The sequence below is a fragment of the Pseudophryne corroboree genome, chromosome 3 (assembly GCF_028390025.1).
Source record: "Pseudophryne corroboree isolate aPseCor3 chromosome 3, aPseCor3.hap2, whole genome shotgun sequence".
NCBI classification, from domain to species: Eukaryota; Metazoa; Chordata; class Amphibia; order Anura; family Myobatrachidae; genus Pseudophryne; species Pseudophryne corroboree.
Window position 1 is genome coordinate 397,241,370 of NC_086446.1, and position 26,921 is coordinate 397,268,290.

General features: G+C 45.1%; 1 long non-coding RNA gene across 3 annotated transcripts in view; it reads left to right on the forward strand.

The window, feature by feature from the left end:
• LOC135057826 (uncharacterized) overlaps positions 1-26,921 on the forward strand; it is a 178,561-nt gene that overhangs the window by 124,542 nt on the left and 27,098 nt on the right. For 2 of the 3 annotated variants that reach the window (XR_010244393.1, XR_010244392.1), the window contains exon 3: positions 15,767-15,881. The exons of the other annotated variant lie outside the window; for it this stretch is intronic. This is a non-coding gene — a long non-coding RNA (uncharacterized LOC135057826). The remainder of the gene's footprint in view (positions 1-15,766; positions 15,882-26,921) is intronic. 3 annotated transcript variants of the gene reach the window in all.

Genomic DNA, 26,921 nt, shown 5'->3' on the forward strand with positions numbered 1-26,921 from the left:
TATTTCTGTGCAGTTTAAATACTGGCTGCTTTATTTTTACACTGCAAATTAGATTGCAGATTGAACACACCACACCCAAATCTATCTCTCTCTGCACATGTTAAATCTGCCTCCCCTGCAGAGCACATGGTTTTGCCCAACTGCTAAAAAAATTCCTGCTGCGATCAACTTGGAATTACCCCCTATATGCGGTACAGGAGAGCGTACCTCTACACCACACAGGGCAAACCCTGTGAAAATTATTTGGATTAAATATTAATAACCCCTTTATTTGGAGTAAACAATATACATCACAGGACTGCACCACTGAATTTATATGGCAGCACCACTGGACTGGACTTATACGGCAGTACCACTGGATATATACGGCAGTATCACTGTACTGGATTTATACTAGAGATGAGCGGGTTCGGTTTCTTTGAATCCGAACCCGCACGAACTTCACTTTTTTTTTCACGGGTCCGAGCGACTCGGATCTTCCCGCCTTGCTCGGTTAACCCGAGCGCGCCCGAACGTCATCATGACGCTGTCGGATTCTCGCGAGGCTCGGATTCTATCGCGAGACTCGGATTCTATATAAGGAGCCGCGCGTCGCCGCCATTTTCACTCGTGCATTGAGATTGATAGGGAGAGGACGTGTCTGGCGTCCTCTCCATTAGAATAGAGATAGATAGATTAGATAGAGAGAGATTGTGCAGAGTCGCAGACAGAGTTAGTTTACCACAGTCAGTGACCAGTGCAGTTGCTAGTTAACTTTTATTTAATATAATATATCCGTTCACTTCTCTCTGCTATATCCGTTCTCTGCCTGAAAAAAAAAACGATACACAGCACAGTCAGTCACACAGTGTGACTCAGTCTGTGTGCACTCAGCTCAGCCCAGTGTGCTGCACAGTCATCAATGTATAAATTAAAAGCTTATAATTAATTGTGGGGGAGACTGGGGAGCACTGCAGGTTGTTAGCAGGAGCCAGGAGTACAATTATATTAATTAACAGTGCACACTTTTGCTGCAGGAGTGGTGACCAGTGCCTGACCACCAGTATAGTATTGTTGTATACTACTAATATCTCTTTAAATATCAACCAGTCTATATTAGCAGCAGACACAGTACAGTGCGGTAGTTCACGGCTGTGGCTACCTCTGTGTCGGCACACGGCAGGCAGTCCGTCCGACCAGAATTGTATTATTTATTATTATATACCTACCACCTAACCGTGGTTTTTTTTTCATTCTTTATACCGTCATAGTGTCATCCTAATTGTTACGAGTATACTACTATCTCTTTATCAACCAGTGTACAGTGCGGTAGTTCACGGCTGTGGCTACCTCTGTGTCGGCACACGGCAGGCAGTCCGTCCGACCAGAATTGTATTATTTATTATTATATACCTACCACCTAACCGTGGTTTTTTTTCCATTCTTTATACCGTCATAGTGTCATCCTAATTGTTACGAGTATACTACTATCTCTTTATCAACCAGTGTACAGTGCGGTAGTTCACGGCTGTGGCTACCTCTGTGTCGGCACACGGCAGGCAGTCCGTCCGACCAGAATTGTATTATTTATTATTATATACCTACCACCTAACCGTGTTTTTTTTTTCATTCTTTATACCGTCATAGTGTCATCCTAATTGTTACGAGTATACTACTATCTCTTTATCAACCAGTGTACAGTGCGGTAGTTCACGGCTGTGGCTACCTCTGTGTCGGCAGTCGGCAGGCAGTCCGTCCATCCATAATTGTATTATTATTATAATATATACCACCTAACCGTGGTTTTTTTTTCATTCTTTATACCGTCATAGTGTCATACTAGTTGTTACGAGTATACTACTATCTCTTTATCAACCAGTGTACAGTGCGGTAGTTCACGGCTGTGGCTACCTCTGTGTCGGAACTCGGCAGGCAGTCCGTCCATCCATAATTGTATTACAATATATACCACCTAACCGTGGTTTTTTTTTCATTCTTTATACCGTCATAGTGTCATCCTAATTGTTACGAGTATACTACTATCTCTTTATCAACCAGTGTACAGTGCGGTAGTTCACGGCTGTGGCTACCTCTGTGTCGGCAGTCGGCAGGCAGTCCGTCCATCCATAATTGTATTATTATTATAATATATACCACCTAACCGTGGTTTTTTTTTCATTCTTTATACCGTCATAGTGTCATACTAGTTGTTACGAGTATACTACTATCTCTTTATCAACCAGTGTACAGTGCGGTAGTTCACGGCTGTGGCTACCTCTGTGTCGGAACTCGGCAGGCAGTCCGTCCATCCATAATTGTATTACAATATATACCACCTAACCGTGGTTTTTTTTTCATTCTTTATACCGTCATAGTGTCATCCTAATTGTTACGAGTATACTACTATCTCTTTATCAACCAGTGTACAGTGCGGTAGTTCACGGCTGTGGCTACCTCTGTGTCGGCACACGGCAGGCAGTCCGTCCGACCAGAATTGTATTATTTATTATTATATACCTACCACCTAACCGTGGTTTTTTTTTCATTCTTTATACCGTCATAGTGTCATCCTAATTGTTACGAGTATACTACTATCTCTTTATCAACCAGTGTACAGTGCGGTAGTTCACGGCTGTGGCTACCTCTGTGTCGGCACACGGCAGGCAGTCCGTCCGACCAGAATTGTATTATTTATTATTATATACCTACCACCTAACCGTGGTTTTTTTTTCATTCTTTATACCGTCATAGTGTCATCCTAATTGTTACGAGTATACTACTATCTCTTTATCAACCAGTGTACAGTGCGGTAGTTCACGGCTGTGGCTACCTCTGTGTCGGCAGTCGGCAGGCAGTCCGTCCATCCATAATTGTATTATTATTATAATATATACCACCTAACCGTGGTTTTTTTTTCATTCTTTATACCGTCATAGTGTCATACTAGTTGTTACGAGTATACTACTATCTCTTTATCAACCAGTGTACAGTGCGGTAGTTCACGGCTGTGGCTACCTCTGTGTCGGCAGTCGGCAGGCAGTCCGTCCATCCATAATTGTATTATTATTATAATATATACCACCTAACCGTGGTTTTTTTATACCACCTAACCGTGGCAGTCCGTCCATAATTGTATACTAGTATCCAATCCATCCATCTCCATTGTTTACCTGAGGTGCCTTTTAGTTCTGCCTATAAAATATGGAGAACAAAAAAGTTGAGGTTCCAAAATTAGGGAAAGATCAAGATCCACTTCCACCTCGTGCTGAAGCTGCTGCCACTAGTCATGGCCGAGACGATGAAATGCCAGCAACGTCGTCTGCCAAGGCCGATGCCCAATGTCATAGTACAGAGCATGTCAAATCCAAAACACCAAATATCAGAAAAAAAAGGACTCCAAAACCTAAAATAAAATTGTCGGAGGAGAAGCGTAAACTTGCCAATATGCCATTTACCACACGGAGTGGCAAGGAACGGCTGAGGCCCTGGCCTATGTTCATGGCTAGTGGTTCAGCTTCACATGAGGATGGAAGCACTCAGCCTCTCGCTAGAAAACTGAAAAGACTCAAGCTGGCAAAAGCACCGCAAAGAACTGTGCGTTCTTTGAAATCCCAAATCCACAAGGAGAGTCCAATTGTGTCGTTTGCGATGCCTGACCTTCCCAACACTGGACGTGAAGAGCATGCGCCTTCCACTATTTGCATGCCCCCTGCAAGTGCTGGAAGGAGCACCCGCAGTCCAGTTCCTGATAGTCAGATTGAAGATGTCAGTGTTGAAGTACACCAGGATGAGGAGGATATGGGTGTTGCTGGCGCTGGGGAGGAAATTGACCAGGAGGATTCTGATGGTGAGGTGGTTTGTTTAAGTCAGGCACCCGGGGAGACACCTGTTGTCCGTGGGAGGAATATGGCCGTTGACATGCCAGGTGAAAATACCAAAAAAATCAGCTCTTCGGTGTGGAGGTATTTCACCAGAAATGCGGACAACAGGTGTCAAGCCGTGTGTTCCCTTTGTCAAGCTGTAATAAGTAGGGGTAAGGACGTTAACCACCTCGGAACATCCTCCCTTATACGTCACCTGCAGCGCATTCATAATAAGTCAGTGACAAGTTCAAAAACTTTGGGTGACAGCGGAAGCAGTCCACTGACCAGTAAATCCCTTCCTCTTGTAACCAAGCTCACGCAAACCACCCCACCAACTCCCTCAGTGTCAATTTCCTCCTTCCCCAGGAATGCCAATAGTCCTGCAGGCCATGTCACTGGCAAGTCTGACGAGTCCTCTCCTGCCTGGGATTCCTCCGATGCATCCTTGCGTGTAACGCCTACTGCTGCTGGCGCTGCTGTTGTTGCCGCTGGGAGTCGATGGTCATCCCAGAGGGGAAGTCGTAAGCCCACTTGTACTACTTCCAGTAAGCAATTGACTGTTCAACAGTCCTTTGCGAGGAAGATGAAATATCACAGCAGTCATCCTACTGCAAAGCGGATAACTGAGTCCTTGACAACTATGTTGGTGTTAGACGTGCGTCCGGTATCCGCCGTTAGTTCACAGGGAACTAGACAATTTATTGAGGCAGTGTGCCCCCGTTACCAAATACCATCTAGGTTCCACTTCTCTAGGCAGGCGATACCGAAAATGTACACGGACCTCAGAAAAAGACTCACCAGTGTCCTAAAAAATGCAGTTGTACCCAATGTCCACTTAACCACGGACATGTGGACAAGTGGAGCAGGGCAGGGTCAGGACTATATGACTGTGACAGCCCACTGGGTAGATGTATGGACTCCCGCCGCAAGAACAGCAGCGGCGGCACCAGTAGCAGCATCTCGCAAACGCCAACTCTTTCCTAGGCAGGCTACGCTTTGTATCACCGCTTTCCAGAATACGCACACAGCTGAAAACCTCTTACGGCAACTGAGGAAGATCATCGCGGAATGGCTTACCCCAATTGGACTCTCCTGTGGATTTGTGGCATCGGACAACGCCAGCAATATTGTGTGTGCATTAAATATGGGCAAATTCCAGCACGTCCCATGTTTTGCACATACCTTGAATTTGGTGGTGCAGAATTTTTTAAAAAACGACAGGGGCGTGCAAGAGATGCTGTCGGTGGCCAGAAAAATTGCGGGACACTTTCGGCGTACAGGCACCACGTACAGAAGACTGGAGCACCACCAAAAACTACTGAACCTGCCCTGCCATCATCTGAAGCAAGAAGTGGTAACGAGGTGGAATTCAACCCTCTATATGCTTCAGAGGTTGGAGGAGCAGCAAAAGGCCATTCAAGCCTATACAATTGAGCACGATATAGGAGATGGAATGCACCTGTCTCAAGTGCAGTGGAGAATGATTTCAACGTTGTGCAAGGTTCTGATGCCCTTTGAACTTGCCACACGTGAAGTCAGTTCAGACACTGCCAGCCTGAGTCAGGTCATTCCCCTCATCAGGCTTTTGCAGAAGAAGCTGGAGGCATTGAAGAAGGAGCTAACACGGAGCGATTCCGCTAGGCATGTGGGACTTGTGGATGCAGCCCTTAATTCGCTTAACAAGGATTCACGGGTGGTCAATCTGTTGAAATCAGAGCACTACATTTTGGCCACCGTGCTCGATCCTATATTTAAAGCCTACCTTGGATCTCTCTTTCCGGCAGACACAGGTCTGCTGGGGTTGAAAGACCTGCTGGTGACAAAATTGTCAAGTCAAGCGGAACGCGACCTGTCAACATCTCCTCCTTCACATTCTCCCGCAACTGGGGGTGCGAGGAAAAGGCTCAGAATTCCGAGCCCACCCGCTGGCGGTGATGCAGGGCAGTCTGGAGCGACTGCTGATGCTGACATCTGGTCCGGACTGAAGGACCTGACAACGATTACGGACATGTCGTCTACTGTCACTGCATATGATTCTCTCAACATTGATAGAATGGTGGAGGATTATATGAGTGACCGCATCCAAGTAGGCACGTCACACAGTCCGTACTTATACTGGCAGGAAAAAGAGGCAATTTGGAGGCCCTTGCACAAACTGGCTTTATTCTACCTAAGTTGCCCTCCCACAAGTGTGTACTCCGAAAGAGTGTTTAGTGCCGCCGCTCACCTTGTCAGCAATCGGCGTACGAGGTTACATCCAGAAAATGTGGAGAAGATGATGTTCATTAAAATGAATTATAATCAATTCCTCCGCGGAGACATTGACCAGCAGCAATTGCCTCCACAAAGTACACAGGGAGCTGAGATGGTGGATTCCAGTGGGGACGAATTGATAATCTGTGAGGAGGGGGATGTACACGGTGATATATCGGAGGGTGAAGATGAGGTGGACATCTTGCCTCTGTAGAGCCAGTTTGTGCAAGGAGAGATTAATTGCTTCTTTTTTGGGGGGGGTCCAAACCAACCCGTCATATCAGTCACAGTCGTGTGGCAGACCCTGTCACTGAAATGATGGGTTGGTTAAAGTGTGCATGTCCTGTTTTGTTTATACAACATAAGGGTGGGTGGGAGGGCCCAAGGATAATTCCATCTTGCACCTCTTTTTTCTTTTCTTTTTCTTTGCATCATGTGCTGATTGGGGAGGGTTTTTTGGAAGGGCCATCCTGCGTGACACTGCAGTGCCACTCCTAGATGGGCCCGGTGTTTGTGTCGGCCACTAGGGTCGCTTATCTTACTCACACAGTCAGCTACCTCATTGCGCCTCTTTTTTTCTTTGCGTCATGTGCTGTTTGGGGAGGGTTTTTTGGAAGGGACATCCTGCGTGACACTGCAGTGCCACTCCTAGATGTGCCCGGTGTTTGTGTCGGCCACTAGGGTCGCTAATCTTACTCACACAGTCAGCTACCTCATTGCGCCTCTTTTTTTCTTTGCGTCATGTGCTGTTTGGGGAGGGTTTTTTGGAAGGGCCATCCTGCGTGACACTGCAGTGCCACTCCTAGATGGGCCCGGTGTTTGTGTCGGCCACTAGGGTCGCTTATCTTACTCACACAGCGACCTCGGTGCAAATTTTAGGACTAAAAATAATATTGTGAGGTGTGATGTGTTCAGAATAGGCTGAAAATGAGTGTAAATTATGTTTTTTGAGGTTAATAATACTTTGGGATCAAAATTACCCCCAAATTCTATGATTTAAGCTGTTTTTTAGGGTTTTTTGAAAAAAACACCCGAATCCAAAACACACCCGAATCCGACAAAAAAAATTCGGTGAGGTTTTGCCAAAACGCGGTCGAACCCAAAACACGGCCGCGGAACCGAACCCAAAACCAAAACACAAAACCCGAAAAATTTCCGGCGCTCATCTCTAATTTATACGCCACTACCACTGGATTTATAAGGCATAATCACTGGAATTATATGGCAGGATCACTGGAATTAAACAGCAGGATCACTGGATTTATACGTCAGTACCACTGGAATTATACAGCAGGATCACTGGAATTATACGCCAGTACCACTTGAATTATACAGCAGGATCACTGGATTTATACGCCAGTAGCACTGGAATTATACGGTAGGATCACTGGATTTATATGCCAGTACCACTGGAATTATACGGCAGGATCACTGGAATTATACGGCAGTACTACTGGACTTATACGGCAGTACCACTGGAATTATACGGCAGTATCACTGGACTGGATTTATACGCCAGTACGATTGAAATTATACGGCAGGATCACTGGATTTTTACGGCAGGATCACTAGAATTATACGGCAGGATCACTGGATTTATACGCCAGTACCACTGGAATTATACTACAGGATCACTGGATTTATACGCCAGTACCACTGGAATTATACGGCAGGATCAGTGGAATTATATGCCAGTACCACTGGAATTATATGGGAGGATCACTGGATTTATACGCCAGGACCAATGTAATTATATGGCAGGATCACTGGAATTATACAGCAGTACCACTGGATTTAAACGGCAGTACCACTGGAAATATAAGGAAGTATCACTGGACTGAATTTATACGCCAGTACCACTGGAATTATATGGCAGGATCACTGGAATTATACGGCAGGATCACTAGATTTATATGGCAGGATCACTGTTATAATATGGCAGGATCACTGGAATTACACGGCAGGATCACTGGATTTATACGCCAGTACCACTGAAATTATACGGCAGAATCACTGGATTTATACGTCAGTTCCACTGGAATTATATGGCTGGATCACTGGTTTTATACGGCAGGATCACTGAATTTATACGCCAGTACCACTGGACATATACGGCAGTATCACTGGACTGGACTTAAACACCAGTACCACTGTCATTATACAGCAGAATCACTGGACTTATACGGCAGGATCACTGGCTTTATACTGCAGTATTAATGGACATATACGGCAGTATCACTGGACATATTCGGCAGTATCACTGGACTGGACTGTTACGCCAGTACCACTGTAATTATACGGCAAGCTCACTGGACTTAAACGGCAGGATCACTGTAATTATACGGCATGATCACTGGAATTATACGGCAGGATCAGTGGATTTATACGGCAGGATCACTGGAATTATACGGCAGGATCACTGGAATTATACAGCAGGATCACTGGATTTATACGGCAGTACCGCTGGACATATTCGGCAGTATCGCTGGACATATACGACAGTATTAATGAACATATATACGGCAGTATCACTGGACATATATGGCAGTATCACTGGACTGGACTTATACTCCAGTACCACTGGACTTATACGGCAGGATCACTGGACTTATATGGCAGGATCACTGTAATTATACAGCAGGATCACTGGAATTATATGGCAGTACCGCTGGACATATACGGCAGTATCAATGGACATATACGGCAGTATCACTGGACATATATACGGCAGTATCACTGGACTAAACTTATACGCCTGTACCATTGTAATTATACGGCAGGATCACTGGACTTATACGGCAGGATCACTGGATTTATATGGCAGGATCACTATAATTATACGTCAGGATCACTGGAATTATATGGCAGGATCACTGGATTTATACGGCAGTATCGCTGGACATATACGGCAGTATCAATGGAAATATACGGCAGGATCACTGGACATATACAGCAGTACCACTAGACATATACGGCAGGTCAGCAGCACAGGGACATCAACAATTTTAATACTTAGGATTTATGGTTGACTGTGTGGCCAGCTGGGTGGCTGGTCATCATCATGCTGCCATTATGATGGGCCTATTTTTATGTGGAGACCTAGAGCTGTAGCTCCATCCACCCCATTGTTAATCTGGCCCTGATTCTGAGAAAAATACCAGTACTTACCTACAAGTTGATAACAGAAATTGTAGTAGCTTCCAAACTCTGCAAAAGTCTCCAGACACTTTATTCATTTCTGAAGTTATCACCTTGATTTATAGCTGTTTCCTGACATAGGTGAGCGGTTCGCAAGACTCCCGAGCTTTGTGGTTTTGAGTCGAACCGCGTCCTTGCTCGTGTTTTCCCAAAAGTACAGGTCAACCAAAATCCGAAAATAAGATCCTGTGTGCTGTTGAGCATCATAAGAATATAATAAGCTGAACTGTAGGTGTAACTAGGAACGCTCTGTCCACATTACTCAAAGTTTGACAAAATGTAATTAATAATGAAATGAAAGAAATAGTTTTATTCCTTTGTAATCAGAATAAAGCTATCAATGATCTCTGGAATTGCATTTTGTTTTTAAAATATTAGCAATTGTCTTATTTTCTCTTTGCAGAGCAGTGTGATTTGTAGGTTTCTCCAGAAGTGGACATTATGGTCCTGAGTCAGAGGTGGATGCAGTGTCAGTGCCACACACATAGGGGTATATTTACTAAGATTTGCATTTCTGCCGATTTCAGCCGAGATCAATCTCGGCTGACATTGGCAGTGTGAGAATGCAACTTCTTGAGAAAAAACACGGTAATTTACTAAACTACCATGTTTTTTTCAATTCGAATACACCAATGTTGGTGTAATTCGTATTGACGGCAGTGTTTTATGGGAGAGATAATTAAAATACTGCCGAACTTAGGGTCTAATTCAGACCTAATTGTAGCAGCAACTTTGTTAGCAGATGGGCAAAACCATGTGCACTGCAGGGGGGGGGGGGGGGGGGGGCGCGGATATAATATGCAGAGAGAGTCAGATTTGGGTGGGTTATATTGTTTCTGTGCAGGGTAAATACTAGCTGCTTTATTTTTACACTGCAATTTAGATTTCAGTTTGAACACACCCCATCCAAATCTAACGCTCTCTGCACATGTTATATCTGCCCCCCTGCAGTGCACATGGTTTTGCTAACAAAGTTGCTGCTATGATCAGTTCTGAATTAGACCCTAAGTTCGGCCCATAACACAGTGAAGACCAGCCTGATCAGTGAGAACCATGCAGGGCTTCATTGTGTACAGTATTGAAATAGCTAAAAGTAAAAAAAAATTGTGTGGGGTCCCGCTCCTAAGCATAACCAGCCCCAAGCTCTTTGAGCCGGTCCTTGTTTAAATACTGGGGAAAAATTGAGTAGGATTCCCCAGTATTTAGATAACCAGCACCGGGCTCTTGGGCCGGTCCTGGTTCCAAAAATATGGGGGACAAAAGATGTAGGGGTCCACCATATTTCTGAAACCAGCACCGGGCTCCACTAGCCAGGGAGGTAATGCCGCATCCGGGGGACACTTTTATATAGGTCCCTGCGGACAAAGCATCGCTCCCCCCAACTAGTCACCCCTGGCCGGAGTTCCCTGGGGGAGTGGGTACCCCTTAAATCAAGGTCACCCTGGAGCCAGGGGTGAATCCCAAGGCTGTTCCCCCCATACCTGGGCAGTGGATGGGGGGCTGATAGCCAAAATTGTGTAAGAAAAAAGAATAGTCTTTTGGTGTGGAAGTACAAGTTCCAGCAAGCCTACCCCACTTGCTGGTACTTGGAGAACCACAAGTACCAGCATGTGGGGAATTAACAGGCCCGCTGGTACCTGTAGTTCCACAACAAAAGAAATATCCCCCCAAAACACAACACACACTCACCATGAAAGTAAAAGTTTATTTACACATACATGCACACTTACACACTCACACATACTTACCTAGTGTCCCATGAAACCCAACTGTCCCCTTGCCAAGTAGAATCCTTTGTGTACCTGTAAGAAAACCCCCCAAATATTCATCTATTATCCAGTGAAGATTGGTCCTCTTAATAAAAAATAAAAACCCGATCCACGCCACTAAAGGGGTTCCATGTAACATGGAACCCCATTCCCCGAATGCCGGGACCCCCCGTGACTGCGGTCACTAGAGGACCCAGCAGCCAATCAGGGAGCGCCACATCGTAAGCACTCTCCTGATTGGCTGTGCGCTCTTGGCCTGTCAATCAGGCAGAGTGCACTGGCTATAATGGAGGATTACGGTCCTCCATTATAGTCAATGGTGTGAAAATTGCTGTCTGCGGCTAACCACGAGATTAATTGAGATCACCCACAAGAGTGACCTCAATTAACCACGCAGTTAGCCACAGACCACAATTTCCCCATCATTGACTATAATGGAGGGCCTCGATTCTCCATTATAGCAAGTGTGCTCCGCCTGATTGACAGGCCAGGAGCGCACAGCCAATCAGGAGAGCTCTATGACATGGCGCTCCCTGATTGGCTGCTGGGTCCTCTAGTGACAGTAGTCACGGGGGGTCCCGGCATTTGGGTAAAGGGGTTTCATATTACATGGAACCCCTTTAGTGGCGTGGATCGGGCTTTTAATTTTATTATTATTTTTAACTCTGTGGATGCCTACATGGAAAGAAGTAGACAGATCTTCACTGGGCCCATTAATTCCCAAAATGCTGGTACTTGTGGTTCTCCAAGTGCCAGCAAGTGGTGGAGGCTTGCTGGGACTTGTAGTTCCACACCAAAAGACTATTCTTTTTTTACACAAATTTGGCTTTTAGCCCCCCATCCACCGCCGAGGGATGGAGAGGACAGCCTCGGGCTTCACCCCTAGCCCTTAGGTGCCTGGAGAGGGGTACCCCTTGATTTAAGGGGTCCCCCTTCCCCAGGGAAACCCAGCCATGGGTGATTATTTGGGGGGGGGGGTTGATGCTTTGGCTGCAGGGACCTATACAAAAGTGTCCCACAGCTGTGGCATCACCTGCCTGGCTAGTGGAGCCAGGTGTTGGTTTAAAAAATACGGGGGATCCCTACGTCTTTTGTCCTCCACATCTTTGGAACCAGGACCGGCCTAAGAGCCCGGTGCTGGTTGTATAAATACTGGGGAACCCTACTCAATTTCCCCCCGGTATTTAAACAATGAGAACCATCTCAAAGAGCCTGTGGCTGGTTATGCTTAGGAGGGGGGACCCCACGCAATTTTTTTTTAAAACTCTTTCTGACACTTTTACACAGAGAAGCATGCACGGATCTCGCTGATCCATGCATGACTATAAAAACACGCCAGCCAGAAGCAGGTCTATTTGAAAGCCCCATTTCTGTACGAATTCCATGCTTTCCTGTTTGGCTATGTCGGCAGTGATTGAGAATACAAATTCTTAGTAACTTCCTGTGTTGTATAAAATAACAGCCGTGTTTGACCGATGGTCTATTGATTCGTATTTTTGTGGACGGCTGTGATTCTCAATACGAATAGCCCCAACACTACCGAGATTTGTGTTTAGTTATTTCCCGCTTTGACACTTTGAAATAACAAAAACAAACTAGAATGGATTCAGGAGCTTAGTAAATTTCCACCATAGTTGGCCAATGTTGTAAGTCTGCGCATGCGTCTAGCCACACAGCAGATTTGTCCCAATTACTAACACTCATAAACGCAGTACAGAATGGGACGCAGGGAGCGTGGAATATAGTAGACCGATGTACAGCTGCTCACATAGGAGGCCATACTCACACGGAGAAGCTGCATCTGCAATATAGCTGATGCAAGTTTTGATGGTGCATCATTTGTCCCCATAATTCTTCTACTACCAGCAAAGACTTAAGGGCCTAGAGTTGCTTAATAATTCTGGGGTACATCCCATGCCACTTTTTTCATTTTGCAAATTTTACACCTTTTTTTGCAAAAAAACATTCCCCGAACCTAGGAATATGGGGGGTAATTCCAAGTTGATCGCAGCAGGAATTTTTTTATCAGTTGGGTAAAACCATGGAGGTCATTCCGAGTCGTTCGCTCGGAAAATTTCTTCGCATCGCAGCGTTTTTCCGCTTAGTGCGCATGCGCAATGTCCGCACTGCGACTGCGCCAAGTAAATTTGCTATGAAGTTTGGATTTTTACTCACCGCTTTTTCTTCGCTCAGGCGATCGTAGTGTGATTGACAGGAAATGGGTGTTACTGGGCGGAAACAGGCCGTTTTATGGGCGTGTGGGAAAAAACGCTACCGTTTCCGGAAAAAACGCGGGAGTGGCTGGAGAAACGGAGTAGTGTCTGGGCGAACGCTGGGTGTGTTTGTGACGTCAAACCAGGAACGATAAGCACTGAACTGATCGCAGATGCCGAGTAAGTCTGAAGCTACTCTGAAACTGCTACGAGATGTGTAATCGCAATATTGCGAATCTTTCGTTCGCAATTTTAAGAAGCTAAGATTCACTCCCAGTAGGCGGCGGCTTAGCGTGTGCAATACTGCTAAAATCGCCTTGCGAGCGAACAACTCGGAATGAGGGCCCATGTGCACTGCAGGGGAGGCAGATATAACATGTGCAGAGAGAGTTAGATTTGGGTGGGTTATTTTATTTCTGTGCAGGGTAAATACTGGCTGCTTTATTTTTACACTGCAAATTAGATTGCAGATTGAACACACCACACCCAAATCTAACTCTCTCTGCACATGTTAAATCTGCCTCCCCTGCAGTGCACATGGTTTTGCCCAACTGCTAAAAAAATTCCTGCTGCGATCAACTTGGAATTACCCCCTATGTGCAGTGCTTCTACAACTAGCCTGTCAGATGCGTACAAATTTTGGGGGAAGTTTGTGGACAGATTCTAAACCTGCTTCTTAGTAAAGCTGGAATTTTTATACTGTATAGGGGAAAATAGGCTGTGTTTTCTGTTGTAAAGTGTGATTTGCACCTATCTCTAAATGGGATTGTAACAGTAGTGAGTTTAGTAAATTGGCGCAACAATCCCGATGGGATATCAATCCCGTTGTTTAGTAAATATACCACTATTTGTTATTAAAATACAATTTTCTCAATATTTTGTGATATTAGCATGTTTTGTGTGCTATCCGTTTGTTTGTTTGTTTGTTTGTTTTTTTAATTTTATTATTTCCTTTTTCTGGATGGAGGAAGTGGGCACAGCACAGAGGAGGTAATTCAGATCTGATCACTGGGCTGCGTTTTTTGCTGCCTTGCGATCAGATAGTCGCTGCCTACAGGGGGAGGGGTAATCGCTGTGCAAGTGTGCGTTCGTTTCTGTAGCAGGGCTTCACAAAAATCAGTGTGTGGCAGTCTCCTGCTGATTGGGGCCGAAGCTGATGTCAGACACCCTCCCTTCAAACACTTGGTCCCGCCTGCGTTTTTCCGGACACTCCTGAAAAATGGTCAGTTGGCACCCACAAATGGCCTCTTCCTGTCAATCTCCTTGCAAATGCCTGTGCGTTAGGCACTAATGCATGTTGCTGGTGTGCAACGCACCAGCAAAGTGCAGCTCTGATGCATGCGCAGTTCAGATCTAAACGCCCGCTGTGCGAAAACGCACAGCAGCGATCAGATCAGAATTACCCCCAGAGCCGCTTGCTGAATGTGGGGCTCAAACACATGCACCTCCTATTATGCTCACATGCCAAAACTAAATTTTGCTTTGTGGTACAATATTTTTAAATGAGATTTAGTATTGAAAAGTTGCATCCTGTCATAAGGACATGTGTTAGCAGCTGTCCAGAGCCTCTGTACCTCTGACAAAAATCTATTCAGGACATCTGATGTTGGGACTAAACCTATACTATAAATGCAATTTTTACCAATATAAAACTTTAAACAACTTAGGGGGGTTATTCTGGTTTATTATCAAACCAAAAAAGTTAGCAATTGGGCAAAACCATGTTGCACTGCAGATTGGGCAGATGTAACATGTGCAGGGAGATTTAGATTTGAACACACCCCACCCAAATCTAACTCTCTCTGCAATTGTTACATCTGCCCAATCTGCAGTGCAACAATGGTTTTGCCCAATTGTTAACTGTTTTAGTTTGGGCACTGTTTTAGTTTGGGCACTGGGCTGGTGATCTAGGACCAATTAAAATTTAAATTGTTTATAGTCAATGTTATAGTCAAAGCCATTATTTGTGGCTTCCCATGTTAAAATGTAAGGACAAACAGAAGCAGATCTTGTTGGATCACAATATAACTGACCCTAAGGACGACATATAAACACAAATGACTCAATTTAATATGTTTTTTCAAACTTTCACAATAAGAAACTATTGGCCATGGGGTGCCCTGAAAGAAATTCTGATACAGGGCTTATGCAGAGTTAAATGCAAGTCAGTTTTGATAATATATAATAATATATCTTTTTATGGACAGGTTTTGGGATAGTGATTGTGCCAATATGTATTGATCATGATGACAAGTTTCAAACCAAGTATATGAATATGTGAGGTCCAGTCGCAGAGAAGCCTACAAATCTGCATATACAGCGAATATATTGTAAGCATTTTGTTCTGTGCATGCAATGTGGGAGCAGTTACGGCTAACTGTTGTTCAACTCTTCATCAGATTCTAGGAGGTCAATTCAGTTGTTTACTGTACCCCAAGCTGGGCGTCTATAGCAGTGGGCATCTATCTGAGCAATTCAATTGTTTCTCCAGTTAAGGCGCCTGATAGCTCCTGATTTAGCCGCGCAAAGCAGAGGAAACAGAGACACTGGTCATCTCCATGCACAGCAGCAGCCACTGATTGGCCAAGCCACTGATGTCAAGCAAGGTAGGAAAAAAACAACACTAGAGTACTACAAGTGGCAAGTGCTGCTCAGCCTCTCTCTTTCTCTCTCTCTCCCCATTGGCTCTCTCACTTCCTCACCCCCACTCTCTCTCTCTTTGCCTTCTATCGAGTGCTCTCTCTCCCTCGCTCCCCACTCTCTCTCTCTCCCTCTGCCCTCACTCTCTCCCTCGGCCCCCTTTATCTCTCCCTCATCTGTCTATCTGACCCCTCTCTCTCCTTCCCTCTTTGTCTGCCCCTCTCTCTCATCCTTCCACTCTTCCCTCTCTCTCTTCCTTTCTCCATCTCCCCCTCTGTCTTTCTCTCCCTACCTATTCCTCTCCCCTCCAACTCTCTCTCTCCCTCCTTCTGTCCTCCTTTCCCTTTATCCACCCCCTCTCTATCTCCCCCTCTCTTTTTCTTTCTCTGTCTCTCTGTCTCCCCTTCTCTATCTCCATCTCACCTCTCTCTGTCTCTACCTTCCTCTCCCCTCTCTCTCTTCATCTCCCCCTCTCTCTCCATCTTTTTATCTCTCTCTGTTCCCCATCTCTTTCTCCACCCCTCTCTCTCTCTCTCTCTCTCTCTCTCAATGTCCCCCTCTCTTACTCCATCACCCCTCTCTCTCACACTCTCTGTCTCCCTTTCTTTCTGTCTCTCTCCCTCTGTCTCCCCATTTGTCTTTCTCTCCTTTTATCTCCATGTCTCTTTCTCTCCTTCCATCTCCCCATCTATCTCTGTTCACCTACACCTCTCTCCTTCTTCGCCTTTCTCTCTCTTTCTGTCTGTCCCTCTCCCTCTCTCTCCTCTTCCCTGACATAATTCCTCTTCTATCCCTATGGTAAATTCTTCCACTAGTATTGTCTTTCCTCAACTCTCATGTTTAAGTAGCTTGTGAAAATTCTCTTCATGTCCCAGTGAGCCCTTTCAATCCAATTTACCCCTTTACTCCCTCATACAGATACTTCACATACCTTCTGCCTCTCTTCTTCACCATCTCCCAGTCAACTTCACGCTGTCATCCTCTCTATCCTCCAAATGCCTCTCCCTATCACCCACTGCTTCTCCCTGACACCCTCTCCCTGTCACCTGTAAACGCTGATTTACATACAGGACTAAAAGCAACACTTTAAAAAGACATTTCATACACTTTAAATGGAGCCGCTGCGGCCGCTATACTTAATCCTCAACCTACGTACTTATCACACCATTAACGTACAGAGCCCCGTACCGTGTACATACTTTATGTACAAATGCCGCGCTGGCTGTACAAAGTACACTCAGCGCGTACACACCCAAAGATACACCGTGAACCCTTAACAGCTATGCATGCGATAGTAATACACTTTAAACCTTAGCAGGAAAAGGAAAACACAACACCAGTTTGTATTTAAAATGCCAGGTTCCGACACCACAACATATTATTACTGAAAGGGGGTTACAATAACAAAGCAATACAATACAAAAGAATAATGGCTACAGTCAATGGTACATTCGTGTTTGGTTTTCGCTGCGCTACCCAGTCTGGTCCTCAGTCATCTAGATAGATAACCTTTAGAGTCTTGTGTGTCCAGGCCTGCAGCTGGCTCCTTTTATACAATCTTCCAAAACTTAACACAATGGATACTGTAATCTCTTTGTCCATTGGACACAGGGATGGTCATTTACAGTACAGTACAGGAGAGGTCATAGGTTGGTTTTAATAGGTGGGCGATGTCTGTTCCAGATGCACTTGTTGGTGGTCTCCTCTGGGTTCCCTCTGCATACCTAATGTACAGTAAATACAGTTTATATCTGTATTCTGCTCCTGCACATAACTATTCGCAGGAACGTGCGATCTGCTGCAAACCAACACCGGAATATTACCCTTAAAATACCCTACAGCTGGATACCAAACACCACCTTATAACCTTGTTCTGTCCCCTCCTATCCTGTAAAGGTGAATCCCTTTGTTCTGATACCATTTAAACTGTTGTAACTTGCTGGTGTGGTGCAGGGAGACTATGTGTACATTATGCACTATTTGGATTAAATATGTAATGTGTTTTGATGGCTTTTCCATGCGTTCACAAACTCTACCGTAAATGCTCATACCACACGCTAATGTGCAGGACCACGGGAATGACCATACGCAAATTGCGAATATGCACACGCACGGCAGAACAAGTACACGCAAGCAGGCCATCTGTGTGTAGTTTGTACGTGATGTGTGTACTGTAATATTTTTCGACTTTGACAGTCCACCCTTCGGCAGTCACCAATAACTGCCACTATCTAATCAATAAAGTTGTAGGTGGGAAATGTATGACCTAGTGGGATAGTAAAAGCATGTATGTATGAATCCATGTCTGAGGGGCATGTATCATCATGCCGTATATGTTCTACATAAGCTTTGAGGTATTGCAAAGTATACATTAAATCCTTCTCATCCCGTATTAAGGGTCTGTAAATGGGCCAACAAACACTACCGAGCTCTTTTCGGCTTCTTGTTCCAACAAATGAGGTGCACATTTAGTTGATGATACATGGAGGGGGGAAACATGTGAGTGCTAGTATATGTGGATATCATCTGTCGACTATGTGTGCCATTAGCTGGAGGTTGCAGAGATGAAGATAAGACACATATATAAAAATACATTCACATAAACATTTTGGGTAGGGCTGACGTCTTTTCCGGATGGATGTATCTGGGCAGAGGGGGAGACAAAGAAAAACGGGTGAAAGAAACAGGCTATGAAATTTATTTGCAATCCTTATCATAACACTGTCTCTATGGATGGGTCGTAGATTAAATCTGCTGCTATAACAGCGCCCTCGCTCCTTAGACTCATCAAATTTGTGCCGTGCTTGCGCCGCATTAGAATTTGAACACTCCTAGATATCAAACCAATAATTATGACGACTCCCAGGATACAAAGGAGAAACTTCCCCACACTCATAATGACATTTTGAGCCCACTCTCCTAAACCTGAGAACCATTTGCGTGGGTTCAACCATGAGACCCAGCCGGTCAGTTCATTACTCACATTCGCTACGGTAAGGTTGTGCTTCCTCCTGAACTCCCACTTCAACTGCAAGATATCGTCCATCTTTTGATCGATGATCTCCGTTGGGTCATCAGTGCTGTTTGTAATATACGTACAGCACTTCACACCATATTGAGTTGCCAGAGTAACACAGTACCCACCTGTCACGGCTGTGACATAATTAAGGACCATCCTGTGCTGAATCAGTTCCTTCTTGTAAGCTTGTAACTCCCTTCCCGTACACCTGAAGGTGTCGTCATACATCTCAGTGATATTATCTATCAAGTTCGCTAGCGCATGGATATACCTATAATTTATAGTTCCTCTGGCAGTACGGGTAATGTCTAATGCAAGAAGGAACTTAATCCCAGTGGATTCGTGGATCAAGTCAGAGGCTGCGTGCTCTGCCCTATCTATGAGGTGTCTTGATGATGTGTTCATAGTGAGTATGAGTATAAGGAGCCTGAGCACTGCGGTGAACGTCTTTCATTTTATCATGGGTTATGGTCATCACCTCCGGTAGTACTCTCCCAATATAACACAATCCCTCTGAGCTCGGGGCAAGCCACTTGTACGCTTTCCTCCCACATATGAAATAGGCATAATCTGGGAGAACATAGGGGACAAAATATAACATCACCATATTACAAATTTTCCAAGTAAAGAAACCAATCCCTAGTTCTCCCACCTGCTCAGCACAAGTATCGGGCTGGATGATATGAGCACAATACCCTGACAATACTTTTCCAACCCACATGGTCTTGCTTCCACGGGTATACCTATACCGAAAATACCTCCCACTGTTGGCTATTTGGAGTACAAGTTCAGAGTCTATGGGTATCCTATCAGCTCTGTGTGAAAAGGTCATTGGTTATTCCACGTCACTTCCCAATTTCCCGGTTTTCGGTAATTGGAAATATTAAAACACAATAAGGACCTGTCTACATGATACTGGTGGAGCTTCAAACTAGGGGGCCTAAAGATATTGAATTTCTTGTCCACCGGTCTCCCACCCCGCAATTCGAGTACCTCATCTATTGCTAAAGGGTATGGTACTAATCCTGACTTACTCTGACCTTGAGGTACTTGTGAGCACACCCAGCATTCTGTCTGGTTTAAGACCTTACCCACTAGTGAGTGGTAATCACTCAACGGATGGCGGTCCATGTCGATATTAAGGTTGGACTGACATCTCTGGATGCACCCATCTTCTACTATATTCTCACAATTCCTACAAATACAATATTCATCAGACAATAACCCTTCACAGTGCCTCCAAGCTCCCTGACTACCAGAGCGCTTACTGATGCCAGCCTTTACTCGAGTGATGTGCTGCTCCTGAGATCCTACAAATTCATACTCGCCATCAGAACCCATTCCAGATCCCTGCTCGACCTCTCTGGGACCCTCACCAAAACAAACTGTCCTGATCAAAACCAGAATTACTAACAGAACCCGAAATGCGGTCTCTTGTGATCGATCCATTTCTTTAGGGGAAAGGAGGAAAATAAGAAGGAGAAAAGAAAGGAAAATGCAGGTGGAGGTGAAAATAAGAAAATGGTGCGACAACCGTTCTAGATCTTGTTGCTCTCTGTGCTCAGATGCCCTTCAACAGTCCTGCCTCTCAACTTTCCCGGAACAAACACTCCAGTGATATGAGATTCTCTACACTCTGCTCTTTGTCACGAGTTCTCTCCGGGTCAGCGACCTTCTTGCAGTGGGACGAATGGACCCACGTCTCTCTTTCGGCGACCTTCAATGCTGTCATGCTGGTTAACAAGACTTGGTATGGTCCTTCCCACCTGTCTATGAGGCAACCTGAGCGTAAGAAATTTTGAATCATCACATAATCCCCAGGCTCAATGTCATGACAATTACTGTTCGGCAGGTCAGGATCACCAGCTTTAAATTTCTTTGTTGATTTCTCAGCTGCTGGCTCATCCCAACCAAATATTTCATAGTCACTTCATTATTAAATTTCAAATCATCCTGGAGGTCTATCATTACATGAGGTTGTCGACCAAAAAGAATTTCAAAGGGTGATAAGTTAAGTGGAAACCTGGGAGTGGTTCTGATGCTGTACAACACTAGTGGCAAAGCTTTTGGCCACAACAATCCAGTTTCAGCCATTAATTTGCTCAGCTTGTTCTTAATAGTGCTGTTCACTCTCTCTACCTTTGAACTCGCCTGTGGACGGTACGAAATATGCAGCTTGCTATTAATTCCCATCAGTTTGCACATGACCTGAAAGACTTCACCTGTAAAATGGGTACCCCTGTCACTTTCAATTATTCTAGGGATACCATATCTACACAGAAATTCCTGCACAATTTTCTTTGCAGTGAACGTAGCAGTATTTGTAGCAGCAGGGAACGCTTCTACCCAGTTGGAAAATACATCAATACAAACTAACACATATTTCAAATTCCTACAGGGTGGTAACTGTATGAAATCGATTTGTATTACATGAAAAGGTCCGTCTGTAGGAGGGATATGGGATGGCTCTGTTGGTATTGTCTTTCCAATATTCTTCCTCAAGCAAGTTAAACATGTCATTGCTGTCTTACCTGCATGAGAAGAGAATCCTGGTGCACACCAGTAGGCTCTTACCAACTTGCACATACCCTCTTTGCCCAGATGAGTCAGACCATGTGCCGCCTCAGCTAGTCTTGGAAGATATGCTCTGGGGGCCACCGGCTTACCGTGTCCACCTATCCACAGTCCTGAGGACTCCTGGCCATACCCCTTTGCCCTCCAGACTGCCTTTTCCTGTAGGGAACACAAATTTTGCATTTCGATTAATTGTTGTGTGTTGATCGTGTTAAATGTCATCAGTGATGTGATGTTCGTTTGTATGGGGGTGCTTGCTGCTGATTTAGCAGCTTCATCTGCCCGGCTGTTACCAAGTGAAATTGGGTCTTGGTTGTAAGTGTGTGCTTTGCACTTGATAACAGCCACTCTGTCTGGTTCCTGTATTGCTGTCAAAAGCCTTTTGATGTGGGACGCATGCGCTACAGGTGTGCCAGCTGCCGTCATGAAATTTCTGAAGCACCATAGGGACCCAAAATCATGCACTACTCCAAAGGCGTACCTAGAATCTGTGTATATATTAGCTGACTTACCCTTGGACAATTCACATGATCTGGTTAGGGCGACCAACTCAGCAACTTGTGCTGAGTGTGGTGGGCCCAGGGGTTCAGCTTCTATGATACCTTCATCATCTACAACTGCATATCCAGTGCACAAGTCTCCCGATTCTGTCTGTCTGTGGCAACTACCATCAGTGTAGAAGGTAAAGTCTACTCCTTCCAGTGGGTTGTCATTGATGTCAGGTCTCGCTGTGAATGTCTGATTCAGGTATTCCATACAATCATGCGTATCAGTGTCTGCACTAAATCCTCCTTCACCAACATTCTCATCCTCCACCCTTTGTGCCTGTCCAGGCACACTTGGCAAGTAAGTTGCAGGATTTAGTGAGCTGCATCTCTTAATGGTGATGTTTACCGGGGCCATCAGTGATAATTCCCACTTTGTAAACCGAGCAGATGAGACATGTCTGGTGTGGGCTGAGTTCAGTAAGGCTGATACTGCATGAGGTGTATGAATGGTCAGGTCATGTCCTAACACTACGTCCTCGCTTTTACTTACCAGCAAAGCTATTGCTGCAACACTTCGCAAGCAATTGGGGAGATACCGCTCTACAGTGTCCAACTGTGCACTGTAGTAAGCTACCGGTCTGCTGGCATGACCATGTCTCTGAGTTAAAACCCCTGCCACGCACCCCGCACTTTCTGTACCGTACAATTCAAAAGGCTTCTCATAATCTGGCATACCTAATGCAGGTGCCTGTGACGGGCGCTGTTTGAGTCTCTCAAACGCCAGTTCGGACTCATCTGTGTGTGAGATCCGTTCTGGTTTGTTCGAAGAGACCATTTCTTGCAAAGGTAAAGCCAGTATAGAGAACCCTGGAATCCAGTTTCGACAGTACCCACACATTCCAAGGAAAGTGCGGATCTGTTGCTGAGTTTGTGGCAGAGTCATGTCGGGAATCGCCTGTATTCTATCAGCAGTGAGGTGTCTAAGTCCTTGAGTCAAGCAATGTCCCAAATATTTGACCCTGGTCCAGCACAACTGCAACTTATCCTTTGAAACCTTGTGTCCCGTTTGGGAAAGATGAAACAGAAGCTGTTTCGTGTCTTTCAAGGACGATTCGAGTGAGTCAGAACACAACAATAAGTCATCAACATACTGTATTAGTACTGATCCACTCTCAGGTTGAAAGGATTGTAAACAGTCATGCAAGTCCTGGGAGAAAATACTTGGGCTGTCAATGAAACCTTGGGGGAGACGAGTCCAGGTGTACTGTACTCACTCCCCTGTATGTAAAGGCAAAAATGTACTGGCTGTCAGGGTGAAGAGGGACAGAAAAGAAAGCAGAACAGAGGTCAATGACAGTGAAGAATTGTGCAGTAGAGGGAATTTGCATGAGGATGACTCTCAACTATCTGGTTTATCCCCCTTAGATCCTGCACTAGCCTGTAACCCCTCCCCCCACTCTTTTTCACAGGGAAGATGGGACTATTGGCAGTGCTGGACGTCCTGACTAGGATGCCCTGCTGTAGCAGCCGCTCTATGACGGGGTACACTCCTAATTCTACCTCTGGCTTCAGAGGATACTGAGGGACTTTTGGAGCTATCCTACCATCTTTTACTTGTACTACTACTGGAGCTACATTCGCCATCAATCCAGTGTCTTGTCCATCTTTGGTCCAAAGGGAACCCGGTATTTGTGAGATCATTTCCTCTACCTTTGATGGACACTTGTCTATAACAGTAGAATGCGACATTAGCCTTTGAAGGGTGTCTAATATATCTTGCACTTCTTGAGCGTGGTTCTCAGGTATATCCAAGAAGACACCCTCAGGAGTACAATATATGACACACCGCATTTTACACAATAAGTCTCTGCCGAGTAGATTAGTCGGAGCCGATGCAGCCAACAGAAAATAATGTTTGGTTTGCAAGGGCCCTATCGTAATCTCTGCAGGTCTACTCAAAGGGTATTGTTGCACCGTTCCTGTTACTCCCATTGCCGAAATAATTTTTCCCGTGGTTATGCCTGAGGTGGAATTCAACACTGACCTGGCCGCCCCTGTATCTACAAGAAATGGTAATGGTACACCAGCTACATCAACCGTGACCTCAGGCTCGCTACCATGGCTAGCAATCAATTTCACTGGCTGCAGACTACAGGTGTGGCCCAACCCCTATTGTATATTGGGACCCTCACGCAGCGCATTGGCAGCTACAATATGTGAGGGGGGTAACTGAGAATTTTCGGAGGTCTGCCAATCTCTCCTTGGTGGGTACCTCCTTGTTTCCCCTGCATGTGGCTCGTAATTTCTCCTATGTGGTCCCTGGTCCCAATTATGTGAATTGTAGTGTGGTTCATATTCTGGTCTAGGGGGTCGGTATACTTTATGTGTACTTTTATTCCTACAATCCTGGGCAAAATGTCCTTCCTTTTTACAAATGTAGCATATATTAGGTCTTTTCCAAACAGCAGGGGTCTGGGTTTTCGGCTGATGGGGTTTTGCTGTAAGAGCCTGTATACTTACCATCATCAGCTTATCCCCCTGTAACTCCCTGTGCTTACTGATGTTCCTATCGTGCTCGACAGCAGACTCTCTCAATGCAGCCACCGAGATACCTCTCCAGTTAGGTAGAGAGGTTTGTACCCTTGTTCTTAATGCCTCCTTTAATCCGTCCATTAATACAGTAACAGCTACCTCCCTGTGATGTGCATTATCTTTAATGTCCTTGATCCCAGTGTATCTAGCCATTTCCTGCAGTGCTCGATGGAAATATTCAGATGCCGTTTCACCTTCCTTTTGTCTTATGGAGAAAATTTTATTCCATTTGACAACAGTAGAGAAATACACTCCTAGTTGCAGATTGATTTGCTTTACGTTCTCCTGATTGTATTCATCAGTGAGAGGTACTTCTGCATCTAACTTACTGTCTGCTATGAATTTCATGGTGTCAATATTTGAGGGTAAACAAACTCGTAGCACTGTTCGCCAATCTTTATTTGTAGGCTCATGGGTGTTTCCTAACTCTTTAATGAATCTCTGGCATCCGACTAGATCTTTTCTGGGATCGGGGAATTCTGACATAATTGACCTTAACTCTGCTCGGGACCAAGGACAATGCATGGCAATGTTCCTGATGGGAGTTACTCCCTGATTGTCAGTTTTCCTGTTGGGAACTGCAATTACCCTGACAGGATTTAATTCAATTACATCATTCTGGTTTGATTCTATAATGTGGGGAGCTATAGTTTCTGCATAATGTATGGTACCGTACTTACCTGTGGACATGACCTCACTTATCCCTCCGCTAGGGGGCCTTGCTACAACTCTTGATGGTTGGGCCGTGCCCACCTGAGTATCCTGTATGGTGGCTGCTAGAGAGAGTGCCGATATCGCGCTGGGATCATCTTCCTGCTCACAATCCTGAGGAAAATTTAAAATGGGATACAGCTGGCAAGTGTTAGCGTTCGTACATTTATCAATCACATTCCTATCCTGTACCAATGCACCATTGCTTGTAGCCACTTTCTCCACAACAATATATGGTGGTGGTGGTGCAGTCGCCATTGTTTTCCCGCTAGGTTTGGAACATGCTGCGCAAGCTAATTTACTTTGCATATCCCCCCTCTTGCTGCCATAAATTTAAACAATCTGTATGTCTAATCCTTTGTTTTCTGGATTTTATCAGACATAAGTTCTGCAATACCTCCGGTACAAAGCTGCCCACCTTAGGGAATGGTACCCTATCTTTGTCAGTCATACGTACCCATTCATTGCATAAAACTTCCGTGTGTGAACCATATTTTTCACACATGATAAACCTTGCTAACCCTTTCAGCCGCAATTCTGACCTTCTCGGTTCTAACTCTTCTGCCTGAACCCTGCACAAACGTCTCTCACTTGAGCAACTGGCTCCCATATTTGTGGGTCTTTTTAATAACTAAAAAAAATTCCCACAAACACCAAAATACTCAATGTAAGTAGACGGTGGAAGTATCTCCGAGCGCCTTCCACTCGCTTTCGCCCACGTTGGCCGGTACTGCCATACACTGTCGATAGCGAAGGCAATTTACCCAACTTAGGGCTCCTATCATACCTTACAGCACCGTAATTTCTTTCGGTGGAAGTTCTGTTGGAATATTTTCCTGAGAGAGGCAGCAGAAAATTCCTTTTCGGTATCTTTCAACTGGAATTGTTTGTAGGGTGAAAAACAGAGAAATTACATAACTATCCTTCACCCTTTCCAGTGGAAGCCCACCAGGGAGATTTCCCGACGTTATCAAAGAAAAACCCCTTTGTCTATACAATCACATCTGTGTATGCTCTTCCACAGCGCATATGACACAATGGTATCACGTTGTGCTGTGCAGAACACACGGACATGCAATGCAATAGCACAGCCTATAGATACTAGTTATCTATATGCCCTACGATTGCTGTAGACCACTTAGCCTAGACCACTCACTTGTATGGGACACCTAGACCACTTCAGATCACTAAGACCACTTAGTTCTAATCACGCAAGGTAGCGAACCCTACACCACCGGGCCTCTACTAACCCCGTGTTACCACTCCAGCCACTTAGACCACTTCAGTTCCTGGGTTCAGTTCCACTCACTCCTGTTTTCACTCATTCAAATATACTTTGTTTTTCTGTACAGAAAATTTTCACTCGTTCTGATTGGCAGCTTTACCCCCAATACAGTTTAAACAAAAGTTTTCTACTAATCTGCTTTAGAAACCGGGTAGTTTTGTGCTATTGTAGCATGGCTACTGTCCCACCTTTTAACTAAATTACACTATTGTGTAATTTGTACTTAGCGCCCACACTCTTACGCACTTTGCGTAAACATGTGACCGTGCGTGTCTTTTACGCTGCGTGCGCAGTCCTGTACTTTGTCCGAGACACGTGTACAAAACCGTGCATCCGC